This window comes from Euprymna scolopes, chromosome 1 (genome assembly GCF_053919585.1).
Source record: "Euprymna scolopes isolate OS-2025 chromosome 1, ASM5391958v1, whole genome shotgun sequence".
Taxonomy (NCBI): Eukaryota; Metazoa; Mollusca; class Cephalopoda; order Sepiida; family Sepiolidae; genus Euprymna; species Euprymna scolopes.
The window spans coordinates 147,305,496-147,331,584 of NC_136482.1; the positions used below are offsets into that span (position 1 = coordinate 147,305,496).

General features: G+C 31.1%; 1 protein-coding gene and 1 pseudogene across 3 annotated transcripts in view; one reads left to right on the plus strand and one right to left on the minus strand.

The window, feature by feature from the left end:
- Positions 1 to 26,089, plus strand: part of LOC145276491 (D-aspartate oxidase-like) — a 221,282-nt gene that overhangs the window by 42,033 nt on the left and 153,160 nt on the right. The gene's annotated exons all lie outside the window — the stretch shown is intronic.
- LOC145284592 (U2 spliceosomal RNA) lies at positions 6,472 to 6,605 on the minus strand (annotated as a pseudogene).

The following is a 26,089-nucleotide window of genomic DNA, read 5'->3' on the forward strand; positions in this document are numbered from 1 at the left end:
ATCCACGAAATGATGACGTTGCCGTTAATGTGTGAAACGCTGAAGTTTTATACATTTCTTTGGAGACGCCTACTGCACAAATATTGAAATTGGTTAAAACTTTCATTCTAGTAATAAATTAGACAGAAAGAAAACAACAAAAACAAACAAACAAACAAAAACAACGCAATTTTGGCATTAACAAATTGTTATGAAACCTTGAAAGCGAATAGTAATTTATTGCTAGAATTATAGGACCGTGGAGCAGTGGTTACAGTACTTGGAAAAATCAATTGTAAAAAAAATGATATTCTCTTGAAGGTTCAATTTTCAATGTGGGTAACCGAAAAAAAAATACAACTACGAATTACTAAGGACCTCTATCTGTCAATTGAGGTATGGAAGCACAAAATGGATACAATACTTCCGCTATTCTTCAAAATTGATTACTTTTAGGCAAAATATTAAGATAGTTTTGCTAATATATTTTTATAGCATAGTTTTTTGGGTTTTTTTTTTAATATTGTTACGTTTTCTTTTTTTTTAATGTATTATATTTTAATATACTTTATTTACCATATATTTTATGTAAACCTGCGCAGTTTATTACGATCGTCGCCGATTTAACAACAACAACAAACATGTTTATAGTTAACTATATTTATATATTTATATTTTTATATATTTATATTTTTATATATTTATATTTTTATATATTTATATTTTTATATATTTATATTTTTATATATTTATATAGTTATATATTTATATAGTTATATATTTATATAGTTATATATTTATATAGTTATATTTATATAGTTATATTTTTATATAGTTATATATTCACATAGTTATATTTTTATATATTTATATTTTTATATTTCGCGTTTATTTTTTACCCTTTTTATAATAAAAATATATAAAAAAAAATACGTAAACATTCTTAATCAATTGATTTTGTGTTTTTTAGTCGCATATCTGTTTCAAACAATTATGTTTATTTTGTTAAACTGTTTCGATATTTCTATGCAATTAAAAACGCAAAATCAATTGATAAAGTTTACGTATTTTCATATATTTTTATTATAAGGGAATAAAAGATAAACGTAAAATATAGTTGTTAACTATAACAATATTTTGTTATATCGGCGACGATTGTAATAGACTGCACAGGTTTAAATAACGAAAACAGATGTTTTAAAAAAAAAAAAAAAGAACCCCCCCCCCCCCAAAAAAAACGTGAATATGCTAGAAAAAAATATATTAGCAAAAAAAAAAAAAAAAAAAAAACTTGATATTTTGCCCAAATATATATGTAAGCGGGAGTATAGTATCCATTTTGAGCTTCCATACCTTAATTGACAGACCTGCCGCCATGTTTGAAACTTAGTGTCTGGTTTTATGCACAATTACCGGTTTGCCTTTTTATGGAAAAACAAATATGAAAACACCTGATCAGAATGAAATTATCTGTTGCACTTTTAAAGTCTAATTAAAATCACGAAACAGATGTTCACGTTCTAAATGAATTACTTCTTCGCAGGTTTTACCCCCACTCCCACCGCCACAATTACCTTTTAGGCAATATTTAACATGTTTTATTTTTTATTATTATAATAATAATAATAATAATAATAATAATCGATTCCAAATATTTCTCATGTGTTATATCTCCCCTCTTTTTAAAATAGGGTACGATTATGAATATCCCCAGTATCAAATAGACCGTATACATTGTGAAATTTACTTTATGTATAATAACATATGAGAAATATTTGGAAAAATGTCTCCCCTTGCTGTTATTCAGATCAATTGAAACCATAACAGCAAATTTTAGTCTCCCCTCCATCAAGGCTATAGAGGTTTTGGACAAATATCATATATTTTGTAATTCATATGCAAAACTAAGAAAGCAAATGACTATGATTGAAGTATTTGTAAAGGTGCAGTATCTTTCCACTCACGAAAAATCCTTTAAAATGACCATTATTATAGGTGGAGCGACACGCAAGAAACATATTAACGGAGGTATAAGGAACGTTTCAGCTGCGCGTACATCTGTTATCCACACCCACGCAATTTCTGCGAGCATAAAATTAAAAACTTGTCTTTTTTCGCCGACGTAGTTGAAAGCACCCACGTGACAAAGGTGTTGACTTTTCATCCAATCGGCATTCGAAGAAAGCGAATTTCCAAAATATTTTTTGACTGTTTTTGCTGGGTAGCCAATTGAACAGTATAAAGGGCCACTGCGCGCCAAACCGAGTCAGTTGAATCAGAGTTTCCTGGCAGGTAAACCAACACCACGACCGCTCGCACCGTCTCATGATGTTAAACTATTAATATGATTGTAACGCACTTGGCATTTGAAGCTTGTAAAACTAAATTACAAAAAATTAAAAAAGTATGTATATACATTTGTGTTGTCTCATATATTTCTGGAACTGTTTAAAACAGGGGTTCTCAACCGGGGTCCACATGGACCCTAGGGGTTCATGGAATATTTCTGAGGGTCCACAAGCAAAACATAACAAAATGGGGGCCCACAACGATATTTTGGTGGCTCATGAAGAAAACCAACTCAGAATAGTTTTTATTATTAAAAATTTAATTTCTACTGTAATTTTATATAGTTTTTTTTTTCAATCAAGTTATTTTAACTATAATATTTCTATTTTCCAGGTTTACCCCATTAAATTAGTTTTCATTTAAAAATAAAGCTTAATTATATAATATTTCTTTGATTATTAAAACCTCAAAATTTATATTAGTGAAAAATAGAAGATTGTCTTATGACCAATAGTTATGAAGGGGTCCACCAAGATAAAAAGAAGGGAAAAGGGGTCCATGAGTACCTATTTACTATGCCTCCCCACGGGACAGAGTTAGACACCAGGGTCGTTTTTTAACGTGGAGAAAAGGTTCAAAAATAAAAATTGTCTCAGTCGTGAAGGATTTCTCCTCCACCGAAAGAGAACAAGAAATAGAAGTGCAGCATCTGAAGAACAGATACTACACTTTGATCTTGTCCCGAAGGCGAGTAAAAAAAAGGTTGAGAACCACTGGTTTAAAACAACAAATTTTATTTGCCTTTTCGTAAAAAAAGAAAAGAAAGAAAATTTTCCTGCAAAATGACATTCTCCTTCAGTCAGAAAGATTTTTCTCTCTTGCTTTTCATTACATATTTTAATTCAAATCCTATCAGACTATTTTAAAAAATATATACAAAGCCCTAGCACCTATACATATAGTACAAACATCGTATATATGCCAGACTATTCTTTCCAGAACATTTTTATATTCTCACAAATTTCGGCGATTTATTCATTAATTACGGTCTTGGATCTGACCTTAAACTATATCCGAGTATGAGGCCCCAGCTTGTGGACTTTGGGGAGTGTGGAGCCCCCCTTTAATTGCCATTGCTCCCAGGTCTACTCTGACCCGGAGTGGTAGTACCTGTTAGGGTCCCAACTATGGGTTAAATAGAAACCGACATAAAAAAACAAACAAATATATTCTAGTAAAAAACATTTCTTCAAAATCACTGGATTCGGCATTAAATAACCTGAAAAGGGTTGATATGCCGCAAAACAAAAACAACCAATCAACCAATCATTAATTACTTTCTTGACACATGTGTTGCATCGGCACGCACATTAAAAATCCGACAACAATAAAATCATAATTCATTATTTCTTGCTATGTTAAATAAAAACTACATTATTGATTTTTATATTCAACTTTGGCACCCTTTTATTTATTTGTTTGTTTGCGTTCGAGGACTGGAAAAACGTAATTCCATTAACGTCGTAACACTAGCGATATCCACCGTTAAATGTTCATCGCCGTAGCAATGATGAGACTCTGTTGGTATGGTCCCTTGTCGCAACAATAGGATTTCGAAGGTGCTGAAAACGAAAGTAACAGTAAAAATACCAGGATACGGGTAGTTTCCAATATATGAAGAAATTATAAAGTGGAGATCGCTTTTCTATATTACTTTAACGTAAAATATATAGCCAAGCCATATAGATATTTTTTATTTTTGAAATCACAACTTTATAATATATAAAAATCGATAGAACATTAACTCTATAATAATATATACGAAATCTGCAAAATATCATATTTAAGCGTATTTTACGACCTGGTTACGCCTGGCGTCCCTGCTAGCTTGGATAATTTTGCAGTTTGAACAAAATAGCTACAATAATATTGGAGCGTCTCCATTTACACTTAACATCTACAGAATGTCAACATCAATATATTACATATGAATCAGTCCCCTGTGGAATTTCCACAGGTCCCGCTAGTATATATATATATATATATATTTAAATAAGGGAGTAGTCACCAACAATGTGTATTTTTTAACATTATTTTATTATTCCGTGTCTTGGTTTTTCATTGAGAATTATGTTTGGATCATTGTAATAATGTTTTTAAGTCATTGAAATCGTTTACGCGCGTTTCAGACGGTCTGATGCGTCCTCGTCAGAAATTATTTGGTGTCACAGTTCTTGCAGTGGGAGAGAACTGAATACCTTCATCCTAGATCTGACCAGATTTTCACATCAGCCGGAGTTTGCACGTGCAATCATTTCGACAACCTAGGAACAGACTAGAAAAACCAGACCATTCATTGTGGCAGCGTGGTATTGTTTGGCTCGATCATAAGAAGTGCATACTTCTTGGCATGAAGGAGGTCGGTTTATTGAAGCATTTTTACTAAAATAAGCAGATGAAACCGTTTATGGCTATTTCTATATATATCTAACCAAAGTGACCCCCTCCCCTTTAAAAGTACTAGTTTACTCATCTTCCGGTCTCGTGTCGCATTGAGAAATAAAATGATGGATGGACATAGCGAAATCCCAGCAATGCTGAGGCTTAACCGATCCATACCACGACCGACGTAAATATAACAGACCGTGTCACTATGACCTGCTAACGTTACAGTTGTAGTCCCACATCAAGGGTTGGCAACTCATTCAACCTTATGAGTTAGATGGTTTTATAATTATAAGTCGCGGGTCAGATGGTTTTATAATAATAAGTCGCGGGCCAGATGGTTTTATAATTATAAGTCGCGGGCCGGACGAACGCCATTCATAAGAACTTAAGGAAAATGACATATAAAGACCTATCAGCCTAAATATTTAAAACTATAAATGAATATTGATGAATCAGAAAAACAAAAGAAAATGTAAAATAAAAAAAAACACCTAACAAAAATTAGCTTTCCTCAAGGAACGTCAAAATAGTTCAAACTAAAAAAAGAAATAAGAAAAAACTAAACCGATGTCAAATGGATGAAATTATGATGTGCATGTTTAAAACTGTTATTGAAAATTGTACCAAAAACGAAACGTATATACCCATACATACGAGTACACATAGTTGCAATCGTATACACTTATGTACGTACACACGCGGTATCATCCACCCATCTATATATATAAAAGGCAAAAATCGGTGTGTATGTATGTATGTATGTATGTATGTATGTATGTTTGTTTGTAACGCTAAAACTTTTGAAAGACGGAACCAGAGTTGACAAATTTGGTATCATATTGCACCTTGATCACCCGGATGACAAATATCGAAATTTCACGTCAAACGGACCAGTAGAAAGGGGTCAACTGATCGTTTTTCTCCTAGGGGGGGCCCCCAAAAAACCTGTCATTTTAACGTTATTCAATACGTGTCACGTGACGTGACGTCAGCTCAAACTTTTGACAGACACAACCAAAGTTGACAAATTATGTATCATATTGAACCTTGATCACCCGCATGACAAATATCGAAATTCCACACCAAACGGACCATTAAAAGGGGGTGAACTGATCATTTCTCTCCTAGGGGGGCCCCCCAAAAAACCTGTCATTTTAATGTTAATATTACATAATCCAAAAACGCTTAGTCATGTCACGTGACGTGACGTCAACATCCAGTAATGGCGAACAAATGTAAACAAACACTTTGTTTTACCGATACTTTTGTAATTTCTCTTCTGCTTTGTTCTAGAGATTATTAAACTCCATGACAATGTCTCCAACGTATTTAACTGGTTAAAAATAGTATTTATACAAGAGTTTTAACGAAAAATATCAGGAAAAAATGTACAGGAATAAAAAAAAATTCAGCTTTCAAAATATTCGTCGATAAAAAAACCGATCTTTATATTTACGCTAGCCATTTTGTATATTACCACGTGACCTGCTATCTCTTAAACTGGAGGGGGGGGATCCACTTGAATCCAACAAAACCAGTAATTTTTTTTTTCTATTATATATACAGCATTTTCTATAAAATTAAGTGTAGACTTTATAATTAAAACAAAAAATGTTATTCATACTAAAAAAAAAAAACGCTTAGTCATGTCACGTGACGTGACGTCAACATCCACTAATGGCGAACAATTGTACCTATTTACTATGCCTCCCCACGGGACAGAGTTAGACACCAGGGTCGTTTTTTAACGTGGAGAAAAGGTACAAAAATAAAAATTGTCTCAGTCGTGGAGGATTTCTCCTCCACCGAAAGAGAACAAGAAATAGAAGTGCAGCATCTGAAGAACAGATACTACACTTTGATCTTGACCAAAAGGCCAAGAATGCGAACAATTGTAAATAACAACTTTTTTCACAAAACCAACACCGTCTTTCTTTTTTTTCTCTCTCTTTCTCTCTCTCACCCACTTACTCTTCCCTCTCTCTCACCCTCTTTCTCTTGACGTCACACCACTGTTAAACTGTGGGGGGGGGGGAACACATTCCCAGGCATTATCTCCTATAGATGCACATTTTATTAGAAATTCAGCTTTCAAAATAGTAGACGATAATAAAAATATAAAACCAACACCCTCTTTCTCTTTTCTCTCTCTCTCACCAACTTACTCTTCTCTCTCTCTCACCCTCTTTCTCTTGACCTCCTACTACTGTTAAACTGTGTGTGTGTGGGGGGGGAAGAGGCAGCTTGAAAACCAACAAAAACAGTGCACAGTTTCCCAAGCATTTGGGGTGGGAAGGGGGGGAAGAAGCCGAGCGCACAGTTTCGTGTGAGAGAGAGAGAACAATTCTCAACCTATATACTCAACAAATTTTTTATCTACAGATTTGAAAGTTTGTATATAGGGTATTCAGACATATGGAAATATATCTAGCATAATCTATCTATTATATCTATAAAAGTGAAAATGTGTGTGTGAGGTAGCCAGAGAGAGAGAGAGAGAGAGAGAGAGAGAGAGAGACAACAATTCTCAACCTATATATTCAATACATTTTTTATCTACAGATTTGAAAATTTGTATATAGGGTATTCAGACATATGGAAATATATCTAGCATAATCTATCTATTATATCTATAAAAGTGAAAATGTGTGTGTGTGTGTGTGTGTGTGTGCGTAAGAGAGAAAGAGAACAATTCTCAACCTATATACTCAACGTATTTTTATCTACGGATTTTAAACTTTGTATATAGGGTATTCAGACATATAGAAATATATCTAGCATAATCTATACATTATATCTATAAAAGTGAGAATGTGAGTGTGTGAGAGAGAGAGAACAATTCTCAACCTATATATTCAACAAATTTTTTACCTACAGATTTGAAAATTTGTATATTGGGTATTCAGACATATGGAAATATATCTAGCATAATCGATCTATTATATCTATAAAAGTCAGAATGTTTGCGTGTGGTTGTGTGTGTAAGGTTGCGAGAGAGAGAGAGAACAATTCTCAACCTATCTATTCAATAAATTTGTTATCTACAGATTTGACCATTTGTATATAGGGTATTCAGACATATGGAAATATATCCAGCATAATCTATCTATTATATCCATAAAAGTGAGAATGTGTGCGTGAGAGAGAGAGAGAGAGTAAGTACAATTCTCACCCTATATATTCAACATATTTTTTATCTACCGATTAGAAAATTTGTATATAGGGTATTCAGACATATGGAAATATATCTAGCATAATCTATCTATTATATCTAGAAAAGTGAGAATGTGTGTGTGAGTGAGTGAGTGAGTGAGTGAGTGAGTGAGAGAGAGAGAGAGAGAACAATTCTCAACCTATATACTCAACAAATTTTGTATCTACAGATTTGATAATTTGTATATAGGGTATTCAGACATAAGGAAATATATCTAGCATAATCTATCTATTATATCTATAAAAGTGAGAATGTGTGTTAAAGAGAGAGAGAGAGAACAATTCTCAACCTATATATTCAACAAATTCTATCTTTACAGATTTGAAAATTTGTATATAGGGTATTCAGACATTTGGAAATATATCTAGCATAATCTATTATATCTATAAAAGTGAGAATGTGTGTGTGAGAGAGAGAGAAAGAACAATTCTCAACCTATATACTCAACAAATTTTTTATCTACAGATTTAAAAATTTGTATATAGGGTATTCAGACATATAGAAATATATCTAGCATAACCTATCTATTATATCTATAAAATGACCATGTGTGTGTGTGTGAGAGAGAGAGAGAGAGTCAGAGAGAGAGAGAGAACAATTTTCAGCTTGTGTGTGTGTGAGAAAGAGAGAGAGAGAAAGAGAGGAAGGAAAATTCTCACCCTATATATTCAACAAATTTTTTATCTACATATTAGAAAATTTGGATATAGGGTATTCAGACGTATGGAAATATATCTAGCATAATCTATCTATTATATCTATAAAAGTGAGAATGTGTGTGTGAGAGAGAGAGAAAGAGAGAGAGAGAGAACAATTCTCAACCTATATATTCAACTAATTTTTTATCTACAGATTTGAAAATGTGTATATTGGGTATTCAGACATATGTAAATATATCTGGCATAATCTATGTATTATATCTATAAAAGTGTGAATGTGAGTGATGGAAAGAGCAAAAAATTCTCAACCTATATAACCTATAAAAGTGAGAATATGTGTGAGAGAGAGAGAGAGAGAGAACAATTCTCAACCTATATATTCCACACATTTTTGAGCACAGATTTGGAAATTTGTATATAGGGTAGGCAGACATATAGAAATATATCTAGCATAATCTATCTATTATATCTATAAAAGTGAGAACTTGTGTGTGTGTGTGTGTGTGAGAGAGAGAGAGAACAATTCTTAACCTACATACTCAACAAATTTTTTACCTACAGTTTAGAAAATTTGTATATAGGGTATTCAGACATATGGAAATATATCTAGCATAATCTATCTATTATAACTACAAAAGTTAGAATGTGTGTGTGAGAGAGAGAGAGAGAACAATTCTAAACCTATATATTCAACAAATTTTTTATCTACAGATTTGAAACTTTGTATATAGGGTATTCAGACATATGGAAATATATCTAGCATAATCTATCTATTTTATCTATAAAAGTGAGAATGCGTGTGTGTGAGATAGCGAGAGAGAGAGAGAGAGAAAAAGAGAGAGATAAAAATTCTCAACCTATACATTCAACAAATTTTTTATCCACAGATTTGAACATTTGTATATAGGGTGTTCAGACATATAGAAATATATCTAGCATAATCTATCTATTATATGTATAAAAGTGAGAATGTGTGTGTGTGTGAGAGAGAGGACAATTGTCAACCTATGTATACAACAAATTTTTTATCTACAGATTTCAAAATTTGTATATTGGGCATTCAGACATATTTCAATATATCTGGCATAATCTGTCTATTATATCTATAAAAGTGAGAATGTGTGTGATAGAGAGAGAGAGAACAATTCTCAACCTATATACTCAACAAATTTTTTATCTACAGATTTGAAAATTTGTATATAGGGTATTCAGACATATGGAAATATATCTAGCATAATCTATTATATCTATAAAAGTGAGAATGTGTGTGTGTGTGTGTGTGAGAGAGAGAGAGAGAGAGAGAACAATTCTCAACCCATATACTCAACAAATTCTTTATCTACAGATTTTAAAATTTGTATATAGAGTATTCATACAAATAGAAATATATCTAGGATAATCTTTCTATTATATCTATAAAAGTGAGAATGTGTGTGTGTGTGTGAGCGAGAGAGAGAGAGAGAGAGAGAGAACAGTTCTCAACCTATACATTCAACAAATTTTTATATATAGGGTATTCAGAAATATCGAAATATATCTAGCATAATCTATTATATCTTTAAAAGTTAGAATGTGTGTGTGTGAGAGATAGAGAGAACAATTCTCAACCTATGCACTCTACAAATTTTTTATCTACAAATTAGAAAATTTGTATATAGGGTATTCACACATATGGAAATATATCTAGCATAATCTATCTATTATATCTATAAAAGTTAGAATGTGTGTGTGAGGTAGCCAGAGAGAGAGAGAGAGAGAGAGAGTAAGAACAATTTTCAACCTATATATTCAACAAATATTTGATCTACAGATTAGAAAATTTGTATATAGGGTATTCAGACATATGGAAATATATCTAGCATAATCTATCTATTATATCTCTAAAATTGAGAATGTGTGTGTGAGAGAGAGAGAGAGAGAACAATTTTCAACCTATATACTCAACAAATTTTTTTATCTACAGATTTGAAAATTTGTATATAGGGTATTCAGACATATGGAAATATATCTAGAGTAATCTATCTATTATATCTATAAAAGTGAGAATGCGTGTGTGTGTGAGAGAGAGCGACACAGAACAATTCTCAACCTATATATTCAACAAATTTTTTATGTACAGATCTGAAATATCACATTTGTATAGAAGTAGAAATCTTGATACCTACTCTGATACCTAATAAAAGAAAGGACACTCTTTAGGGCGGATTTTGATTATAACAAGTCACTAATTAGAAATTATAATAAACATTCTAATAATTTAAGAATTTTACCAAAATAAAATTGCATGGTAATCACCCAATTTCTGCCACAAAATTTTGATTGGCAGAACTCATAAACATAAAATATATATTTTCTAATTTCATCTTTTTTTTTTCTTTTTACATAATCTGGTTTGATGTTTTCCCAAATATTCAAATCACTATATTTTGCTGCTTAATATCAAATACAGCAACTGAGTTATTTTTATGCATCAAACAATTACATTTTCTCATTCATCCAAACTAATCACTGAACATCAATTTCATATTTTCTTCACTAAAATATTACTGTGCTTGATGTCATCAAGTGGAGCGGATCATTTTTTTTTCATTTGTTCACACATTTTTCCAATTTATATATATTTTAAAGATTCTTAGCCTATGTCATTGCATACCAATCTGTTTATTAAAAGTTAAGGTTCACTGTAAACACATATGTTACACCAAAATAAAAACGCTTCAGATAATGTCTTGATATTCAATTCAGTTTCTCACATGACATCTTATGAAGTTAGTAGAAATGTTACAGACTTTTGAATCTCAAACACTTTCAATACTGTGCACTGATATTTTCTTTTTTGCAATATAAGCACATTCATGATTTTTTTTACAAACGTTAAAAACTTTCACATTGTGTAGCAATATACTGAAACAATTATAAAAATATTTGTTTTTATTTTGAATGATGCAGGGCATCTGAAGAGAGATTTTTCTAACAAAATGAAAGTATAATTTTTAGCAATAGGTATCTAGGAAAAGGCCACTACATATGTTATAAGTTCCAAATTTCCACAACCTGGCCAATACTGGTACATGCTAGCAAATTTAGATTTGCAATTACAAAATATGATTCTAATTTTTTCCTTTGCTCTTTATTCTAACACTACACTAAGTTTACTGTGTTATTTCGCTACAGTTGATATTGTGTAGAACAATAAGAAAATCATAGTGAACAATGCATTCAACAAAATTTCACACACATTTCTAGATACCTATATCTAATAAGTTCAAAAGAAAGGACACACTTAGGGAGGTATTTTGGTGGTCAAGTCACTAAAAAGAGATTAGCTGGTTTCCCGGCATAGCCCAGGATATAATAAAGATTGACTGAAATACATGTTCTAGCTGGTTTCTAGGCGTTGCCAGGGATGTAATATAGACACATTATGTTGTATATTACCTGTTCTCTTCTCCCTAAGGTAAAACAATTTCATATACATGCTGTAAATTACCTATGCTAGGGATAAAACATGAACAATATCAGTCCTAGGGTAGATAAAACAAATAATACATAGAGATGAAAGATTCCTCTCCCCTAAGAATCAAACATATGTTCAATATCTGCTTTTGTTTTTTCATTGTTTATACGGTCCCGAGCAACGCCGGGTAGCCCTGCTAGTCTATATATATAAATCCCAAATGTCTGTGAGTTTGTATGTTTGTATGTAACGCTAAAACTTTTGAAAGACACAACCAGACTTGATAAATTTGGTATCATATCGAAGCCCCGTGTCCCGGATGACAAATATCGAAATTTCACGTCAAACGGACGAGGAGAAAGGGGTAAACGTATCAGTTATCTCCAAGGGGGTCCCAAAAAAAACTGTCATTGTAATGCTTTTTATTACGTAATTCTTGAATGATCCAATGTAATTAATACGTAAAAAAAAAAAAGCTTAGTCATGTCACGTGACGTGACGTCAACGTCCACTAATGGCGAACAATTGTTAATAAAAAAATCTTTCTCCGATACTTTTGCATTTTTCTCTTCGGCTCAGTTATATCTTTTTTTTTACTTTATGCCAATGTTTCCATCGTTATTACCTGGTTAAAAATATTATTTATACAAGAGTTTTAACGAAAAATGTCAGGAAAAAAAGTACGGGATTAAAAAAATTCACCTTTCAAAATATTAGACGATTATAAAAATATCGTAATATTTATGTAATGTAAAATAATTAGCCATTTTGTATATTACCACGTGACCTCATACCTCTTAAGCTGGAAGGGGGGGAGTAAAACCAACACCGTCTCTCTCTCTCACACTTACTCTCTCTCTCTCTCACTTTCTCTATCACCCTCTTTCTATTTTTCTATTCGTTTAAAAACGCTTAGTCATGTCACGTGACGTGACGTCACGGTTTGGTTACTATGGAAACACTTACTTTTTGTGCTGCTTCGAAAAGGAACAAAATTCAACATACACCGCTTCCTCTTCCCTCCCTCCCTCTCTCTCTCTCTCTTTCACACACACACACACACTTTCTTCGGTGTGTTTTTGTTGTTACGTACGTATTTTTTTATATTTTTATCTCAGTAATTTTTATTATATTTAATAGCATTTTCTTTTTTTTTTTTTCATGGGAAATTATTTTTCTATTCGTTTTAAGAAAATGCTATTAAAAAATAAAAATGCGATAAATTCTGGCAACAGTTATTTATTTATGCTATTCGCAGCCGGCCGGAAGAAACGCGCATAGACATTTTGTAAACATTGTTTTTAAAAAATAAAAAATAATACTTCTATTATGTTTTAAACGACTGTAATAGTTTATTTTGGAAGTATAAAAAAAAGTCCATTAATTTGAACTTAAAGCCTGTTTGAATAAAACTTATATAAAAAAAAACCGTCACTTCCGGCAAATGGCTATGTAAACAACTGGTGGCATTTTTCGAATACATCGGTAAACACTGTATGTTTTTCGAGCTGAATAAATATGTTACAGTGATTAAAAACACAAAAAATATATCCAGTTGGATAGAAAAGTAACTTATCTTGCCTTTCCTAACATTTATTTGTTATATATTTGTCTTTTGACCGTCCACTAATGGCGAGTTTTTTTTTTTTTTTAGATAAAACTAATTTTAAAATTTCGATGTTAGAAAAACAGTCCATCACATGTCAATATAAAAATTCTCTTTTTGTTTGATAAAAAGAATAAACAGTTAATAGATACAACAAAAAAGTCCATTAAGTTCAACAAACTAAACTCTTTTATTTATAATAAAACTCTTCGACAGTTTAAATGCTTTCAAAATCCTATGTAAGTATATCGTTTTTACTGTACACAGATTCGAAAAAGTTGTCATCAAACAAATATATGACAGAGTTGAATAAATATGTTACATTGATTAAAAACACTTCTTATTAGCATTTTCTTTTTATATGACAACGTTAATGTTCATGAATCTCTCTTTTAATCATTTTTATCGACTATCAGCCAAATAACCGGGGTCTAAAATTTGGGAAATTATTTTTCTATATTTTTCTATTCATTTAAAGAATATGCTATTAAAAAAGAAAAAGTCGATAAAAGTTAGACATAAACAGTAAAAAAATAGAAGATATTATTATTAAATAACAATAATTATTAAAAATAAATATTAACATTTACAATAATAAAATGAGTTAGTATTAAAAATAATTATTAAAATAAAAATGAGTTTATTATTAAAAATACATATTAATATTCAAATAAAATTGTTTTTATTATTAAAAATAAATATTAATATTTAAAGTAGAATAAAATGTGTTTATTATTATAAATAAATATTAATATTTAAAATAATATGTGTTTATTATTAAAAATAAATATTAATATTTAAAATAATATAATGTGTTTATTATTACAAATAAATATTAATATTAAAATAAAATGTGTTTATTATTAAAAATAAATATTAAGGAAGGTCAACAGGTGGAGGAAAAATAGTCAATGCAGGTCATACCACCTGACCAGCTAAAATCGCCTTTTTATATAAGGCAGACAGTCAGACTATTTGCCTTGAGGGCGGGCTAAGCCCTCCTACCCCCCCCCCCACCCCAAAGCTGAGAGCTGGGGAAACTTCTCTCAGAAGGGGTATGGGAGGACAGGGAGACCTTCCCTCTTTCAACTAAGAGATAGATATCCTTTTGTATGGTTGATTGACCCCCCCCCCTGTCGGTTCCGCTTACTCCATTCCGAAAGAGATCAACCTTACACAAAAAAAAAAAAAATATGGGGACAGGGAAGCCTTCCCGGGCCCCCTTTCTGGGAGGAGAAGTTCCCCGGCTCCTACCTTTTTGGGAGTGCTCAGCCCGCCCTCCAGTCAACCACAATATTTGAAGAATAAAGATATTTTTGTTTTTGTGTTTTAGGTGGTGAAGGTGATCTGGGGAGTGTTTTTTTTTTCACAAAAAAGGTACTTTTTATGAATGGGTATCCAAGAAAATTACAGTATTTTGTCAGAAATTAAGGTTTTCATTGACCACTCTCAATACTATCAGAAATGAAAAAAGTTAATTAAACAGTCTACACAATATAAACTAACTGTTTTGTTGGCTTTTTATTCTAACTCCAAACTAACCCATAACTACATTTTTCTTTTATTTTGCAAATTTGATTTCCTTTAGTTTATATTGTGTAGCTGAATCAGAAATTGATTTATCTTTTGTCATTTGTAGTTAACATGCTATCAGCGCAATTACTACAGTGTAATCACACATGATCTACCAAAATAAAAACACTTCAGATAAAGTCTTAAATAGAATTCAGTTCCTTACATGACATCTGATGAAGTCAGTACAAACGTTACAAACTAATACTTGAAAAACAATTTGACATTTACTGTACTACAATATCACATTTGTATAGAAGTAGAAATCTGGATACCTATTCTGATACCTAATAAAAGAAAGGACACTCTTTGGGGCGGATTTTGATGATAACAAGTCACTAATTAGAAATTATAATAAACATTGAAATAATTTAAGAATTTTACCAAAATAAAATTACTTGGTAATCACCCAATTTCTGCCACAAAATTTTATTTGGCAAAACTCATAAGCATAAAATATATATTTTCTAATTTCATCTTTTTTTTTTTACATAATCTGGTTTGATGTTTTCCTAAATATTCAAATCACTATATTTTGCTGCTTAATATTAAATACAGCAAATGAGTTATTTTTATGCATCAAACAATTACATTTTCTCATTCATCCAAACTAATCACTGAACATCAATTTCATATTTTCTTCACTAAAATATTACTATGCTTGATGTCATCAAGTAGAGCGGATCATTTTTTTTTACATTTGTTTACACATTTTTTACAAATGTTTTTGAGAGTCCATACAAAGTTATAAGTGTTCAACATTTTTTTTCAGTTGAATATATTTTGTCTAAGATTCTTAGCCTATGTCATTGCATACCAATTTGTTTCTTGAAAGTTAAGTTCACTGTAAAAACATCTGATACACCAAAATCCCTGATACCTGTTTCTTATAAGCGCCAAATAACTATCACTATTTCGATTTGTGTTTCATGAGAACAATTCAATATTGATACATTATAAGAAACATTTCCAGTGCTTTTCTCTTTTTAGCAATAGTTGGTTGATAATTAGAGGACACAACTAACCCTATACTATGCTTTACTTTGTTTTGTATATATATTTTGTATTGTGTGAAATTAACAAAGATTCATATGCAGGAATCTGTTGATACATTCCAAGAATCCCAATGCGACCAACAAACTTGAAAGACTACAATTTCTTTTTACTATGACCAAAAAGAAAGCTCAAGGACTAAGTTGTTGGACTCATCCTGATCACCATTTTAAATTATTGTTAACAGTAAGTTTAACATTTTAAGTACAGAATAATATTCCTTTTGATATTTATAAATTACTATTTTCTGTGACAGATGTTACTTTTTCAATATTGATTGTACCCTCTTTTGTGTTTTTAAATTTTGCATACAATAATATTAAGCACACCATACCAAGACCACTATTTCAGCATCTAATAAACTGCCTACCAAGACCAATGTTTTCAAGTGACAATGGAGAGTATTCATGTTATGTTTCACATTTTTATGTTTTGAAATATTTTGCTGCTTAATATCAAATTCAGCAGATGTTTACTTTGTTTTGTGTATATACTTTATATTAGGTAGAATAAACAAAACTTAATTTCGCTACCATCATTATTTGTAGTGACATGCACTGTTAACATAAATAAAATCACTGGTGACAATCCCTGATACCTGTTTCGTATAAGCACCAAATAACTATGATAATGTGTTATTGTTGATACATTATAATAAACATTTCCATTGACTGGTCGTTTGCTTAGCTTAGGTTTACATCATTTTTTCACAATGTTTCTCTACTTGCTTTCAGCATGAGAGCAGATCATATTCTGCACATGTTTCATGCATATCACAAAAACTTATAATATTTGATCAACATTTGACTAACAATTTTACAAAAAAGACCTACCACCTTAAGGGGGGGAAAGGTAAGGCTCCCCACATAACCATAAAAGAAAGCCGCCCCCCCCCATACAGTGGGAAAGAGCTCCCTTCCCATTCTGGGGCAGAGAAGGGGCAAGGAAAACTCTTAAACATAAATGGTCAACGGAGGGTATACACCCTGGGAAACTAAAAGTCTATATGGAATCTGCATAAATTAAAATATCCTGTTTAAGCGTATTGTATGACAGGGAGGGAAGGTCAACAGGTGGAAGAAAAATGGTCTACGCAGAGCATACCGCCTGACAAGCTAAAATCGCCTTTTTATATACGGCAGACAATCAGACTCTGATTGCCTGGACGGCGGGCTGAGCAATGAATGTGGAAGCCGGGGAACTTCTCTCAGAAGGAGGATGGGAGGCCCAGGGAGCCTTCGGTCTCCTCCTAAGAGAGGGATATCCTCTTACTCCCTTTGGAAAGAGATCAACCTTACACAAAACAAAAAATATGGGAAGAGAAGCCTTCCCGGGCCCCCCTCCCCCTTCTGGGAGGAGAAGTTCCCTGGCTCCAACCTTTTTTTTTGGGGGGGGGGCCTAAGCCTGTCCTCCAGGCAACCAAATGAAAAAGAAATTTACCCATCCCACCTTTGTAGGAAGTGTGCTCAGCCCACCTTCTGAGCCACTGTGAAAGTTTCCTTCCACCAAAAGGGAAGGGAACGAGGAAGGAAAAGTCTCTGAGAATCTTCATGCAATTTCTTTGACAAAGAAACTGTTTTCACTTGATTCCACACAAAATTTTTATTGCTTTTTCATCTATTGTCTTATATTAGGATTTCTTTATGCATGTTATTTTATTTAAGAGTACTAAATAGCTTTTCAGTTTCTTGAGACTCTTTCAACTGTCTGGATTCTGCAGCAACGTTGTGGAGTGATATGTAAAACATAAATTGGTACTTTATAACAATAGGTATGTAGAATTCTAACTCGCCAGTGTTGATCGTTTCAATTATTTACAAATTCACCAGGTCCTGGATATGACCATAAACTGTATCCAAACATGGGGCTTTGTGAAGTGTGAAGCCACCATTTAATTGCTATTGCTACCAGGTCCACTCTGATCTGGAGTAGTAGTACCTGTTAGGGTCCCAATTATGAGTTAAATAGAAACCAACATTAAATAAACAAATATATTCTAGGAAAAAAAAATGTCACTAGATTGGGCATGATATAGTGTTGATATGTCATAAAACAAAATGAACCAACAAATTCAACAATCGACACAATATCAACAAATGTATCTTTCTTTTCCTTATTCTGTGCTTATTTCTTGGTACTAAGCTTATCATTAACTAACCCTGACATTTCTTTTACTTTGTTTTGTGTATATATTTTATTTTGTGTAGAATAACCAAAAAGACATTTAGCTACCACATTTGCAGCGAAATGTTAGCATACATAAAATCACTGGTGACAACCCATGATGTTTTTTCTTATGAACACGAAATAACCAACACGCTTTCCATTGGTTTTTCATGATAACAATTTAATATTGATAAATTATAATAAACATGTCCATTACTTTTCTTTTTTTATCAATAAATATACTTGGTTGATAATTAGAGAACACAATGTTTATTGTAATAAAACTTGTGATCTATAACATCCAATTCTAAAAATTAAACTTTCCTTTCTCAATTGAAACAAACAACATACCCCACACTATGTTCCTAAAAATGAGGATTTTACTATTGCGTTTACATAATTTTTTAGCTATGTTTCTCTTACTTTCAGCATGAGATCATTTTCTACACGTGTTTCATGCATACCACACAAACATTTTACCTCTGACATTTTTAATTTTTTTCCAATTTCCTTTCACCATGAACATTATCATTAGTACAGTTTTCATTTAAAATGAAGCTGTACATGGTTACTATTACTTGGAAAGCAGATATAAAAAAAAAAAAAAAAATACTTCTATTATGTTTTAAACGACTGTAATAGTTTATTTTGGAAGTATATTTCATAAGGAAAATAAACAACCCACTTTAAAAACAGAAATTACGAGTTTTATATATTTTATTCGCAGTTTTTTGTTGGGGGTAGTCCATTATGTCTGTAACAGTTTGTTGAAAAAGTGTAGAATTCAATTAAAAAAACAACACCGTCTTCTTTTTTTTTTTTTTTAAATAAAACTAAAAACTTTATTTTTAAAATTTCGATGTTTGACAAACAGTCCATTATGTCTGTAACAGTTTGTTGAAAAAGTGTAGAATTCAATTAAAAAAACAACACCGTCTTTTTTTTTTTTTTAAATAAAACTAATTTTACAATTTCGATGTTCGAAAAAGAGTCCATAAAGAATAAAACAGTTATTAAATACAAAAAAAAGTCCATTAAGTTCAAATAAAGCCTGTTTGAATAAAACTTATATAAAAAAAAAACCGTCACTTCCGGCAAATGGCTTTGTAAACAACGGGTGGCATTTTTCGAATACATCGGTAAACACTGTATGATTTTCGAGCTGAATAAATATGTTACATTGAATAAAAACACAAAAAATATATCCAGTTGCCTTTGATAACATTTATTTGTTATATATTTGTCTTTTGACAACTTTTTTGAATCTACGTGTACAGTAATACAACCCCAAATATTTTTTTTTTAAACAGTAATGAATTTTCCGAACTCAATATTTTACAATTTTTTAAATTTTAAAATCTATCAAAATTTTTCTATTGATTCTATTTTTACGATATTTTCAGGGTCAATGTGAAATTTTATGATCTTTCCAATAAATCGAAAATAATATTTTAGACTATCGTTTTTTTTTTTAAATTCACGAACCCCCCCCCATGTACATTTTTCGAATACATCGGTAAACACTGTATGTTTTTCGAGCTGAATAAATATGTTACATTGAATAAAAACACAAAAAATATATCCAGTTGGATAGAAAAGTAACTTATCTTGCCTTTGCTAACATTTATTTGTTATATATTTGTCTTTTGACCGTCCACTAATGGCGAGTCTTTTTTTTTTTTTTTAAATAAAACTAATTTTAAAATTTCGATGTTCGAAACACAGTCCATAATATGTCAATATAAAAATTCTATTTTTGTCTGATAAAAAGAATAAACAGTTAATAAATACAACAAAAAAGTCCATTAAGTTCAACAAGCTAAACTCTTTTATTTATAATAAAACTCTTCGACAGTTTAAATGCTTTCAAAATCCTATGTAAGTATATCGTTTTTACTGTACACAGATTCGAAAAAGTTGTCATCAAACAAATATATGACAGAGTTGAATAAATATGTTACATTGATTAAAAACACTTCTTATTAGCATTTTCTTTTTATATGACAACGTTAATGTTCATGAATATTTAAATAAAATACATTACTGCACATTTATTAATATTATCTCTCTTTTAATCACTTTTATCGACTATCAGCCAAATAACCGGGGTCTAAAGGTTGGGAAATTATTTTTCTATTCATTTAAAAAATATGCTATTAAAAAAGAAAAAGTCGATAAAAGTTAGACATAAACAGTAAAAAAAAAGAAGATATTATTATTAAATAACAATAATTATTAAAAATAAATATTAACATTTACAATAATAAAATGAGTTAGTATTAAAAATAATTATTAATATTTAAAATATGTGTTCATTAATAACAATAAATATTAATATTTAATATAAAATAAAATGTGTTTATTAATGAATATAAATATTACTATTTAAAATTATAAAATGTGCTTATTATTAACAATAAATATTAATATTTAAAATAATAACATGTGTTTTTTATTAAAAGTAAATATTAATATTTAAAATAAAATAACATGTGTTTATTATTAAAAATTAATATTAATATTTAAAATAAAATAAGTGTTTATTATTAAAAATAAATATTAACATTTACAATAATAAAAGGTGTTTATTATTAACAATAAGTATTAATATTAAAAATAACATAAAATGTGTTTATTATTAAAAATAAATAATAATATTTAAAATAATAAAATGTGTTCATTATTAAAAATAAATATTAATATTAAAATAAAAATGTGTTTATTATTAAAAATAAATATTAATATTTAAAGTAGAATAAAATGTGTTTATTATTATAAATAAATATTAATATTTAAAATAATATGTGTTTATTATTAAAAATAAATATTAATATTTAAAATAATATTATGTGTTTATTATTACAAATAAATATTAATATTAAAATAAAATGTGTTTATTATTAAAAATAAATATTAAGGAAGGTCAATAGGTGGAGGAAAAATAGTCAATGCAGGTCATACCACCTGACCAGCTAAAATCGCCTTTTTATATAAGGCAGACAGTCAGACTATTTGCCTTGAGGGCGGGCTAAGCCCTCCTACCCCCCCCCCCCAAAGCTGAGAGCTGGGGAAACTTCTCTCAGAAGGGGTATGGGAGGACAGGGAGACCTTCCCTCTTTCAAGTAAGAGATAGATATCCTTTTGTATGGTTGATTGACCCCCCCCCCCTGTCGGTTCCGCTTACTCCATTCGGAAAGAGATCAACCTTACACAAAAAAAAAAAAAATATGGGGACAGGGAAGCCTTCCCGGGCCCCCTTTCTGGGAGGAGAAGTTCCCCGGCTCCTACCTTTTTGGGAGTGCTCAGCCCGCCCTCCAGTCAACCACAATATTTGAAGAATAAAGATATTTTTGTTTTTGTGTTTTAGGTGGTGAAGGTGATCTGGGGAGTGTTTTTTTTTCACAAAAAAGGTACTTTTTATGAATGGGTATCCAAGAAAATTACAGTATTTTGTCAGAAATTAAGGTTTTCATTGACCACTCTCAATACTATCAGAAATGAAAAAAGTTAATTAAACAGTCTACACAATATAAACTAACTGTTTTGTTGGCTTTTTATTCTAACTCCAAACTAACCCATAACTACATTTTTCTTTTATTTTGCAAATTTGATTTCCTTTAGTTTATATTGTGTAGCTGAATCAGAAATTGATTTCACTTTTGTCATTTGTAGTTAACATGCTATCAGCGCAATTACTACAGTGTAATCACACATGATCTACCAAAATAAAAACACTTCAGATAAAGTCTTAAATAGAATTCAGTTCCTTACATGACATCTGATGAAGTCAGTACAAACGTTACAAACTAATACTTGAAAAACAATTTGACATTTACTGTACTACAATATCACATTTGTATAGAAGTAGAAATCTGGATACCTATTCTGATACCTAATAAAAGAAAGGACACTCTTTGGGGCGGATTTTGATGATAACAAGTCACTAATTAGAAATTATAATAAACATTGAAATAATTTAAGAATTTTACCAAAATAAAATTACTTGGTAATCACCCAATTTCTGCCACAACATTTTAATTGGCAAAACTCATAAGCATAAAATATATATTTTCTAATTTCATCTTTTTTTTTTTACATAATCTGGTTTGATGTTTTCCTAAATATTCAAATCACTATATTTTGCTGCTTAATATTAAATACAGCAAATGAGTTATTTTTATGCATCAAACAATTACATTTTCTCATTCATCCAAACTAATCACTGAACATCAATTTCATATTTTCTTCACTAAAATATTACTGTGCTTGATGTCATCAAGTAGAGCGGATCATTTTTTTTTACATTTGTTTACACATTTTTTACAAATGTTTTTGAGAGTCCATACAAAGTTATAAGTGTTCAACATTTTTTTTCAGTTGAATATATTTTGTCTAAGATTCTTAGCCTATGTCATTGCATACCAATTTGTTTCTTGAAAGTTAAGTTCACTGTAAAAACATCTGATACACCAAAATCCCTGATACCTGTTTCTTATAAGCGCCAAATAACTATCACTATTTCGATTTGTGTTTCATGAGAACAATTCAATATTGATACATTATAAGAAACATTTCCAGTGCTTTTCTCTTTTTAGCAATAGTTGGTTGATAATTAGAGGACACAACTAACCCTATACTATGCTTTACTTTGTTTTGTATATATATTTTGTATTGTGTGAAATTAACAAAGATTCATATGCAGGAATCTGTTGATACATTCCAAGAATCCCAATGCGACCAACAAACTTGAAAGACTACAATTTCTTTTTACTATGACCAATAAGAAAGCTCAAGGACTAAGTTGTTGGACTCATCCTGATCACCATTTTAAATTATTGTTAACAGTAAGTTTAACATTTTAAGTACAGAATAATATTCCTTTTGATATTTATAAATTACTATTTTCTGTGACAGATGTTACTTTTTCAATATTGATTGTACCCTCTTTTGTGTTTTTAAATTTTGCATACAATAATATTAAGCACACCATACCAAGACCACTATTTCAGCATCTAATAAACTGCCTACCAAGACCAATGTTTTCAAGTGACAATGGAGAGTATTCATGTTATGTTTCACATTTTTATGTTTTGAAATATTTTGCTGCTTAATATCAAATTCAGCAGATGTTTACTTTGTTTTGTGTATATACTTTATATTAGGTAGAATAAACAAAACTTAATTTCGCTACCATCATTATTTGTAGTGACATGCACTGTTAACATAAATAAAATCAATGGTGACAATCCCTGATACCTGTTTCGTATAAGCACCAAATAACTATGATAATGTGTTATTGTTGATACATTATAATAAACATTTCCATTGACTGGTCGTTTGCTTAGCTTAGGTTTACATCATTTTTTCACAATGTTTCTCTACTTGCTTTCAGCATGAGAGCAGATCATATTCTGCACATGTTTCATGCATATCACAAAAACTTATAATATTTGATCAACATTTGACTAACAATTTTACAAAAAAGACCTACCACCTTAAGGGGGGTAAAGGTAAGGCTCCCCACATAACCATAAAAGAAAGCCGCCCCCCCCCCCATACAGTGGGAAAGAGCTCCCTTCCCATTCTGGGGCAGAGAAGGGGCAAGGAAAACTCTTAAACATAAATGGTCAACGGAGGGTATACACCCTGGGAAACTAAAAGTCTATATGGAATCTGCATAAATTAAAATATCCTGTTTAAGCGTATTGTATGACAGGGAGGGAAGGTCAACAGGTGGAAGAAAAATGGTCTACGCAGAGCATACCGCCTGACAAGCTAAAATCGCCTTTTTATATACGGCAGACAATCAGACTCTGATTGCCTGGACGGCGGGCTGAGCAATGAATGTGGAAGCCGGGGAACTTCTCTCAGAAGGAGGATGGGAGGCCCAGGGAGCCTTCGGTCTCCTCCTAAGAGAGGGATATCCTCTTACTCCCTTTGGAAAGAGATCAACCTTACACAAAACAAAAAATATGGGAAGAGAAGCCTTCCCGGGCCCCCCTCCCCCTTCTGGGAGGAGAAGTTCCCTGGCTCCAACCTTTTTTTTTGGGGGGGGGGGCTAAGCCTGTCCTCCAGGCAACCAAATGAAAAAGAAATTTACCCATCCCACCTTTGTAGGAAGTGTGCTCAGCCCACCTTCTGAGCCACTGTGAAAGTTTCCTTCCACCAAAAGGGAAGGGAACGAGGAAGGAAAAGTCTCTGAGAATCTTCATGCAATTTCTTTGACAAAGAAACTGTTTTCACTTGATTCCACACAAAATTTTTATTGCTTTTTCATCTATTGTCTTATATTAGGATTTCTTTATGCATGTTATTTTATTTAAGAGTACTAAATAGCTTTTCAGTTTCTTGAGACTCTTTCAACTGTCTGGATTCTGCAGCAACGTTGTGGAGTGATATGTAAAACATAAATTGGTACTTTATAACAATAGGTATGTAGAATTCTAACTCGCCAGTGTTGATCGTTTCAATTATTTACAAATTCACCAGGTCCTGGATATGACCATAAACTGTATCCAAACATGGGGCTTTGTGAAGTGTGAAGCCACCATTTAATTGCTATTGCTACCAGGTCCACTCTGATCTGGAGTAGTAGTACCTGTTAGGGTCCCAATTATGAGTTAAATAGAAACCAACATTAAATAAACAAATATATTCTAGGAAAAAAAAATGTCACTAGATTGGGCATGATATAGTGTTGATATGTCATAAAACAAAATGAACCAACAAATTCACCAATCGACACAATATCAACAAATGTATCTTTCTTTTCCTTATTCTGTGCTTATTTCTTGGTACTAAGCTTATCATTAACTAACCCTGACATTTCTTTTACTTTGTTTTGTGTATATATTTTATTTTGTGTAGAATAACCAAAAAGACATTTAGCTACCACATTTGCAGCGAAATGTTAGCATACATAAAATCACTGGTGACAACCCATGATGTTTTTTCTTATGAACACGAAATAACCAACACGCTTTCCATTGGTTTTTCATGATAACAATTTAATATTGATAAATTATAATAAACATGTCCATTACTTTTCTTTTTTTATCAATAAATATACTTGGTTGATAATTAGAGAACACAATGTTTATTGTAATAAAACTTGTGATCTATAACATCCAATTCTAAAAATTAAACTTTCCTTTCTCAATTGAAACAAACAACATACCCCACACTATGTTCCTAAAAATGAGGATTTTACTATTGCGTTTACATAATTTTTTAGCTATGTTTCTCTTACTTTCAGCATGAGATCATTTTCTACACGTGTTTCATGCATACCACACAAACATTTTACCTCTGACATTTTTAATTTTTTTCCAATTTCCTTTCACCATGAACATTATCATTAGTACAGTTTTCATTTAAAATGAAGCTGTACATGGTTACTATTACTTGGAAAGCAGATATAAAAAAAAAAAAAAATAACTGTTTTCACTTTGAAAATTTACGATTTATAGATCTCGGATTTGGCCCTTCTTCACCTTTTATCTTACATTTGTAAATATTGTATATATAAACTTTTTTCTTATTTCTCCAATGTTATTTCATTCATGCAATTTCATAATCCACCAACATTGTATAAGATTCAATTCCATTTGACACTTGAAAACAACTTTTTATATAGTAAACAGCAT